The following is an 8,795-nucleotide window of genomic DNA, read 5'->3' as shown; positions in this document are numbered from 1 at the left end:
TATAAGAAAGCCAGGACAGCCAGGCGTGGTGGCTCACACGTGTAATCCCAGCACTTTGGGAGGCTGGGGCGGGCGGCTCACCTGAGGTCAGGAGTTCAAGACCAGCCTGACCAACATGGTGAAACCCTGTCTCTACTTAAAATGCACAAATTAGCCGGGCGTGTTGGTGCACACCTGTAATCCCAGCTACTCGGGAGGCTGAGGCGGGAGAACTGCTTGAACCTGGGAGGCGGAGGTTTCGGTGAGCTGAGATCAAGCTATCGCACTCCAGCCTGGGCAACAAGAGCGAAACTCCGCCTCAAAAAAAAAAAAAAGAAAAGAAAAAAGCCAGGACCTCCTGGGAGGGAGGAGACAGAAGTCCCCTTGGTGGACCTCTCCTCCTTGATATTAGTACCTAGGGGGCTCTTTTTGGTTGAAGGGTACCTTCTATTTTCCCAAGGTGTAATGGTAAGAAGGATACCCAAGGACTGCAGAAAAAAACAAAAACAAAACAACAACCAACTTCCCTGAGGAAGGGGAGTGTGGATTGGTGACTCAGGCTCTGAAAAAGTTCCCAGCTTTTTCTTGAAACTGCATGGCTTTGGACAGAAGCATTGGCGTCATTTGCGGAGCCTGCGGAGGGCCATCTCTTCACAGGAACACCTATATGTGGTTTAACGAGGAGCAATGGTAGCGAAGAACACAAGGTGAGTGTGAGGAGGACTGGCCTCCTTTGGGAAGAGTAATTTTATTTTTATTTTTTTTTTTAGGCAGAGTCTCATTCTGTCACCCAGGCTGGAGTGCAGTGGTGTGATCCCGGCTCACTGCAACCTCTGCCTCCCAGGTTGAAGCTATTCTCATGCCTCAGCCTCCCAAGTAGCTGGGATTACAGATGTGTGCAACCACATCCAGCTAGTTTTTATATTTTTAGTAGAGACGGGGTTTCACCATGTTGGCTAGGCTGGTCTCGAACTCCTGACCTCAGGTGGTCCACTCGCTTTGGCCTTCCAAAGTGCTGCGATTACAGGCATGAGCCACCACGCCTGGCCTGGGCAGAGTAATTTTTGGAGGCAGAGGTGGGAGGAATAGCCGAGAGAGAGGGCTTGGATTTCATGGCTGGGTGATCTCAAACAATTGTGACTGCTCGCAGGCTGAGTTTACGGAGGGCTTCTTACTGATTCCATAGAAAATTTATTTTTTCACTTTACAAATATTTGAGTTCCCTTTAGATGCCAGGCCCTGTTCTAGGTTCTGGGGATCAAAGCGTCAAGAAAACAGACAAAAATTCTTGCCCTCTGAAAGCTTACCTTGAGGGACAAGGGAACAGAAAATATATATCATAGTATCTAAGATGATGGCAAGCCCCAAGGAGAAAGATAAAGACAGGGAATGTAAATATAGGTGGTCATCGCTGAAGAGGAGGCTTCACCATGAAGGCAATATTTGAGTAAGGACAGGAAAGAAAGGTGGATGGCTATACTTGAGGAATGTTTCAGGCAGAAGGTGATCCAGGCACCTATGGAGCTCCAGAGAGTGGCTGGAGTAAGGAGACAAAAAGTTGATTGAGTTCCTTGTGGGCTAGTTCTGTGAAGGATTTTATTTGTTTATTTACTTACTCACTCAGAGACAGGGTCTTACTCTGTCGCCCAGGCTGGAGTGCAGTGGTGTGATCACAACTCACTGCAGCCTCAGGGCCCATCTCAGCCTCCCGAGTAGCTGGGACTACAGGCGTGCACCACCAGGCCAGGCTAGTTTTTGTATTTTTTGTAGAGAGAGATAGGTTTTTGAAGAGGCTAGGTCTTGCTCAGTGATAGAATTGCAGGTGTGAGCCACCAAGTCTGGCCCTTAAGTAATTGTTTTGAATGAAAACATTAAGGTTTTTTTTAGTATCTTCTTGTTTATTTTTTAGAGGCAAGATCTTGCTCTGTCACCTAGCCTGGAGTGCGGTGGCGAAATCACAGCTCACTGCAGGCTGGAACTCATGGGCTCAAGCGATCCCCCGACCTCAGCTTCCCAAAGTGCTGGGATTACAGGTGTGAGCGACCACGCCCTCCCCCAGCCTGCATTTTTGAGAGATCTTAGCACTATGAGAAATTTTCCTTAAAAAAAACCAAACAAACAAACCCTCAAACTTTGTAAAATAGCTACATCAGGGGCTTTGGGAGATTATCTAGATGTTTGTGTTCAGAATAGATTTGAAGGCCGGGCGCAGTGGCTCCTATCGGTAATCCCAGCACTTTTGAGAGGCTGAGGTGGGCAGATCACTTGGGGCCAGGAGTTCCAGACCAGCCTGGCCAACATAATGAAACCGCATCTCTATACTAAAAATAAAAAAAATTAGCTGGCTGTGGTGGTGGGTGCCTGTAATCCCAGTTAGGTGGGACGCTGAGGTGGATGGATCCCTTGAGCCCAGGGAGTTGAGGCTGTGGTGAATGGAGATCACACCACTGTGCTCCAGCCTGGGCGACAAAGTTAGACTCTGTCAGGTCAGGAGATCAAGACCAGCCTGGCTAACATGGTGAAACCCCCTCTACTAAAAATACAAAAAATTGGCTGGGCGTGGTGGCACGGGCCTGTAGTCCCAGCTACTCGGGAGGCTGAGGCAGGAGAATCGCCTGAACCTGGGAGGTGGAGGTTGCAGTGAGCTGATATGGTGCCACTGCACTCTAGCCTCGGTGACAGAGCGAGACTCCGCCTCAAAAAAAGAAAGATTTGAGGGGGAAGAGATTACAGGTAAATAAATTAGGTTAGGAGACAATAGGTATAAAGTGAAGGGGGGCTGGAATTAATGATTTACTTATTTTGCAACATTTACTAAGGTCTTACTACAAGTCAGGCACGGTATTAGGCACTTGCAATGTAATGGTTATAAAAAAGATGAGGCCTGGCGCGGTGGCTCATGCCTGTAATCCCAGCACTTTGGGAGGCTGAGACGGACAGATCACGAGGTCAAGGGATCGAGACCATCCTGGCCAACATGGTGAAACCCCGTCTCTGCTAAAAGTACAAAAATTAGCTGGGTATGGTGGCGGCATGCCTGTAGTCCCAGCTATTCGGGAGGCTGAGGCAGGAGAATTGCTTGAACCCTGGCAATAGAGCGAGACTTCATCTCAAAAAAAAAAAAAAAAAAAGATGAATGAATCCCCTCCTGGAATATATAGTGTAGTGAGTAGCAACGTACAGGAGCTAGAAAGGAAAGTACATCTTTGTCCCTCATTTCCACCTCTTCACAGATGTGGCAAATACAGGGAACGGAAGCCTTCCATTAGAGATGGCCTCCTTAAATGTCTGCAAAAATTCTGAAATTTGAAGTTCTAGTGGAAGAGTTTCTCTGTTCCTCCGGACAGATTTTTCTACTATTGTAACTTTCTCCTTTGAGTAAATGGTTTTATCCTCTGGTTCTTTTGACTATTGTTCTTAAGAAAAATAAAAAGTAACGAAATCCTAAGTGAAAAGGAATGGTTCATAGGCTATCGCTCTGAAAGGCAGCCATTGTTTTGTTTTCTATATTGGAAGCCTTTTCAGCTGGTTATCCTCTCTAACTTGAAAACAACTGTCATTCGAAAGTGTTATTTCCAGTGGCCTCAGGGCATACTATCCTTTCTCTTTTATTTTTTGAGACAATCTCTCTGTCGCCCAGGTTGGAGTGCAGTGGCTCAAGCGATTCAAGCGATTCTCTTACCTCAGCCTCTCGAGTAGCTGGGATTACAAGCCCCCGCCACCACGCCCAGCTAATTTTTGCATTTTATTAGAGACCAGGTTTCACTATGTTGGCCAGGCTGGTCTTGAACTCCTGAACTCCTTGAACTCCACAGGTGATCCACCCTCCTCAGCCTTCCAAAGTGCTGGGATTACATGTGTGAGCCACCGCGCCCGGTCTCCTTTGTCTCTTAAAGGCATTCTCCAAAATACTCATCTTCCGGTTTGAAGAGCAGCAGGGATTAAATGTGTATTATTATATATGCAGCAATTTGCCACTCCCTTTGCCCTGCCCCAGTTACTGCAATAGAAAATTTCTGGGAATAAATATATCTCTGGTAAATTCAATCTTCCTAGTGAAGATTATGAAGGAAACAAAGAAAGGACACTTCCATTCCAGAGAGAAAGGTGTTTGTTTCCCAAAAGGTTAGACACTGATTCAGAACAAAGGGAACCTGAGGAAGCGGGTATAAAAGAAAATCAACTCTGAATGTGAGGTATTAGAAAGCCATTTGTTTCCTAGGGAAAAGTAAGGAGGAAAGATGGGGTGGGAGACACGGGCTTTGCTGTATAACCTTGGTCACGTCACCTAAACTTCTTGGAACTCCTGAGTGTAAGAGTTGGGACCAAGGATCGCAAAGCTTCTTTCATTCCTAAAATTCTATGGTTCCACGATTATGTAAGTTGAAACGGGCCATTCTGTTGATTTCCTAATCTCCAGGAGGGAAGAAACTAGTCTTTGGGGGGTTAAACCGACTAATTTAACGGAGAATTACCAATGTGGAGGTGGGCGAAATTCACAATTACGGGGTTTTGGACAGTAGAGATGCTCTTGAAAAATTTCCAAGAGGACCTTTCCCCCGTCCTTTAACCTGCATTTACAATTCTCTTCACTCTTTGGGATAGGGGAGCGGGCAGAACCTATTTTAGATTGAGGTAGTTCATTTGAGCATTTCCCCTATCCTTATTTTTGGACCTTTAACGACCAAATGCCGAGAAACAGATCCTTAATTACGGTTCCGGGATCTCGAAAGGCCTGTAAAATCCTGCTTCCGCATCTTAATCCTTTCTTCGGGTATTGGGATCTTTTTTAAAATGTGTATTTCTGGCGGAGGGGGCATGGAGTGAGGTTCAGAACAGCCGAGCCGGGCTGACGGATGCTTCTTTCGCGGGAGGCTTGGCTTGCGGAACTCCGGGTCGGGGCCGCAAGGGCTGCTAGGCTGGCTCCGGGCGACAAGGGCGCGGCAGCGGACTGGCGGGCGGACCCCGGGGAGGGGCTTCACGGAGGCGCCGCGGCCGGAGCGGAGCGGAGCCGCCCAGGCTGGGCGCGCAGCGCTGCCGGGCGGGCGGTGGCGCTGCAGAGGCGGTGGCCGAGGCCGGCGGGCGCGGAGGAGGGGCCCGAGGCTGGGGCGGCTGGTGGCAGCTGCCTCAGTGACGACTGCCGGCATCGCGGCGACCTGAGGAGATCAAGCCGCGGGCCCCGCCGTCGCCGCCACTCCCGCCAGTCTTCCTTCTCCGCTCCCGGCCGGGGCGTCAGGAATGGGCCCCAACCGCCGTGGGCCCCGCACCCTGCGTCGCCCGTAGGCCCCAGTAGCCGGAGGCCAACCGGCCTCCCACTACTCCTCGCCCTAGCCAAGCGGTCCCCACCCCAAATCCCCGGGAAGGAAGATGAGGGAGACGGGCCCGGCGCTTAGCAGCCAGAGCAGCAGCAGCAGCAGCAGCGGTCGGGGGAGGGTGTTTCGCCGTTTCCTCTCAGCCGCCAGGACAAGATGGCAGCGGCCGCGGAGAGGGGCTGAGCCCGGGCTGGGTGGTGCCGCCTGCTGAAGCGCCTGGCTCCCGGTCCCCGGCACGGCCCTGCGCCCCACCCCGGACATGCTCAGGGCTGCGGCCGCCCGAACAGGAGAGAGCGCGGGCCTCTAGGAAGGTAAGGGAGTCGAGCGAGGGGCGCCGCCACCCCCGGGATGGGGGGATCGGCTCTGTCCGCGGGCTCCGCGGCCAGCGGACCCCAAGCCTGACCCGGGCCTGGCCCGACCCCTCCGGAGCAGCCCGCACTCGTTGCGCGTCCCGTGCCCCATCCGCATCCCCAGCGCTCTCGTGCTCCCAGTTTCCGCCCTAGCCCCCACGGTGTGGCCCGGTATGGGCCGCTCCCTCGAAGCCGGCGCCACGCCAGGCCTTGGGCCGCCGGACGCGGGGGCCGTAGCCTCTGGGAAGCCGCGCCTGGCAGGGGCCCGGGGGCCTCGGCCTCCCCCTCCTCCTCCCCCTCCCCCTGCCAACGTTGCGCAACGGCTCTTCCCAGCAACCGAAGTTTTGTTTAGTCCCACAGGGAGCCTCTCTTCCCCCTCCGCAGTCCTAGGCCGTAACTACGGAGATCCCTTTCCTTTCATTAAGGGGAACAAACACAAACGCGCGGGCACGCAGCTTGAGCACCCCAGCCGATGGCCGCGTCCCGGGCTTTGTGGCCCTGTCCCCAGCGTCGTGGAACGGCGGGTTTGCAGGGTGTCAACTCTGGGGACGTGCGTGCGTGTGATTGTTGGGGAGGAGAAATGTGATCCGCGGCTCCGCGTCCCCAGCGGCGGCGGGAGGAAGGCGTGGCGGCCGCGCGGCGGGGCTGTTGCCGGCTTCTCTCGTTACGGTGGCTGTCTCCCGCTTCCCTTCGCCGCACTGGGAGAACTGGCGTAAAGACTTTGGATGAAAATGTCTGTTTCTCTGTCGGGAGGGAGACGGCTGTTGTAAAATGGTATGTGGCTCTCGGGGAATCCTGTTGTTCCCCAGTCTCATCTCTGCTTGAGGAATTGCGCTGAAGAGTGTGTGCGTAAATTACCTTGGTCTTGTTACAGAGTAGTCGTAACACGTTCAGGCCTTGAACCGTGTTTTCACAACCTCTTACTGCCCTGTTAGGGAATTTGTTTTTCCACCTGTCAGTTGGCTGCTTCTAATTATAATAAGGGGCTTCTATTAGCAACAGCAAAAAATTTCAGTTTATCGTCCAGTTTAGAAGGAAAGCTCATGGTTGGTTCTATTGTAAACTTTGTTTTGATGTCTGTCTGGTACAGGGCCGGAAAAGTTAGCTGGCAAACCAGTCTGTGCGTGTGCTTTTGCGTACTTTCTAGTTTGGAGATCTGCTGACACTTTTTCCCTTTTTGCTATTTTAGGTATTTGCTTTTAGCTGTAGCTTCTGAAGTGGGAGTACTTCTATTCAAACCCTCTCAGTTAATTTCAAAGTTTTAGTTGCTGGGCTCTTTAAAATTTTAAAAGAGGTTTCCTTTCTGATCAAATTTTTGATGAAAAGTCTGGAGCCTTAACGGTGGTTACTGCTTACCCAACTAAGACATTTTAATCCTATATTCTTATTTAATTTTTCAAAAGCTGGTGAAGTCTAACCATATGTTTGATAAGTCTAGATTCTGCTTATGTTTGCAAGTGCAGTGCTAATTTTATACAATGAGCAATGATAAGGTTTAGATAGGTCATGATTAAGCTTAGTATTTTAAGTAAAATATGACTGACCTTTTTTAAAAAAGTTTTCATAGTTTTATTGATTATCTTATGCTTTCGTGCCACTTATCAGTAATTGCAATTTTACTAGCCAGATAACAGTTATTTAGTTTTAAGTCAATGAAATATTTCTTGGTGTATTTATGGCTGCATTCATAAAGTGTAGAGGACTTTTGTTTATGAACTATAATGCTTAACCTGTTTGAGGTTTATTTTCCTTTTTTGAAATTTACGTATTTAAAATTTATGTTAAGGCAGAGATGTGTTGAAATATTTGTGATGTTTTTTTTTTTTTTGTACTTATGGAAAAATTTGTTCCTTAATTTCCCCCCCCCCCCCACCAAGGGATCTCTTTTCTAAGAAAAAAGTATTTGTGGAGAACCTTAGATTAAAACTGTTGTAAAAAAGTAAGATGAGTTTGAAATCTAGAACAGAACTGGCCATTAAATGTTTCAACTTTATATTTGGGCACTGCTGACTACAGTAGCTAAACATACATATTAGGCAAGCAGATCATAACATGGTAAGTCAGCCTTAGTTAGTTTATTGTCAAAATATATTTTCCATTGAACTAGTCATTACCTTGCTTATAAACTGGTCATTGGCTTTTGGTCATGGGATTTTAGAGTCACATTAAAATGGATGGTTTATATGAGATACTTCTTCTTGTAAACATGCTTGAAAAGAAGCTGTAGATCATACTCTTAACTTTTTGGATACCATAAAATAGGGTGTAAATTACAGAGGTAGGTTGCTGTTGCAAGTATGGCATGGGCACATAGGTTTTTATGTTTAATGCAAGATATGGAGAGCCTCCCTGCACCCCCTGCAACTTAAAAAAGCAGCAGCTATCAAATTAATTTTTTGATTGAACTTTTGTTTTTAATATTTGATGCATGAACCGGAAAGCAAATGGAAAGGAGGAAAGGGAAAATGTAAATTTCAGAATGCCACAATATTATTTTTCAGACCTGATTCACATCCATTTCATGGAATGCTTGTTTGCATGTTATTTTTTATTTGAATGTTAGTATGACTTATCCTGGTAACTTTTGAAGTTAACTTTAGTTTGCCAGGTAAGAGAGTTAACTTATTAAATGTTATTTTCATAGCAACAGTTTACCAAGTGTGATAAGGTAAATTAGAATTGCACTATTGGTGGTTAATTCAAAGGCATAAAAATGTAGTTCCCATTGCAACCTCACATTTAAGTTTGGAGATGAAAAGATGTCATGGTAATATTTAGATTCAAAGATATTCTAAGGAAATTCTCCATATTTGAAAATCCTCCCAGAAGCTGTTATTCCTGACTCTTAACTCTTAGAGGACACAGAATAACTTGATTTATCGTTGCCAAAATAAATATTCATGTTTAGCTGTCCTGGTTTTCTAATGTCCAAAGTTGAGACTTCCAATGTGATATGTTTAACTTGGAAGTTACTTCTAAAGACAAACTACTAAAACTTTGTTAGAATGGAGGACTCTATCAGTGTGTTTTATTTTTTAAAAGGTATTGCACCCCCCCACACCTTTCACTGGGATGTAGTATTTCTCTTTTTTAACTTGCTGAAAGCTTTGTCATGGAGAATCTTTTGTGATACCGGTGTAAGTCTGAAGGGATT

General features: G+C 47.7%; 1 protein-coding gene across 6 annotated transcripts in view; it reads left to right on the top strand.

Moving 5' to 3' along the window:
- Positions 1-4,381: 4,381 nt before the first annotated feature.
- HIPK3 (homeodomain interacting protein kinase 3) overlaps positions 4,382-8,795 on the top strand; it is a 101,690-nt gene continuing 97,276 nt past the window's right edge. Inside the window, exon 1 of one of the 6 annotated variants that reach the window (XM_058446870.1) lies at positions 4,382-4,464. The gene's annotated coding sequence lies outside the window, so the exon portion shown is untranslated. Of the gene's footprint in view, positions 4,465-5,035; positions 5,603-6,016; positions 6,416-8,795 lie in introns of those variants that run through there. The other 5 variants (XM_058446869.1, XM_032166309.2, XM_032166311.2 and 2 more) reach the window with 5 other exon arrangements.

The sequence above is a fragment of the Hylobates moloch genome, unplaced genomic scaffold (assembly GCF_009828535.3).
Source record: "Hylobates moloch isolate HMO894 unplaced genomic scaffold, HMol_V3 SCAFFOLD_11, whole genome shotgun sequence".
Classification (NCBI taxonomy): domain Eukaryota; kingdom Metazoa; phylum Chordata; class Mammalia; order Primates; family Hylobatidae; genus Hylobates; species Hylobates moloch.
This window is presented reverse-complemented; position numbering and strand designations above follow the sequence as displayed.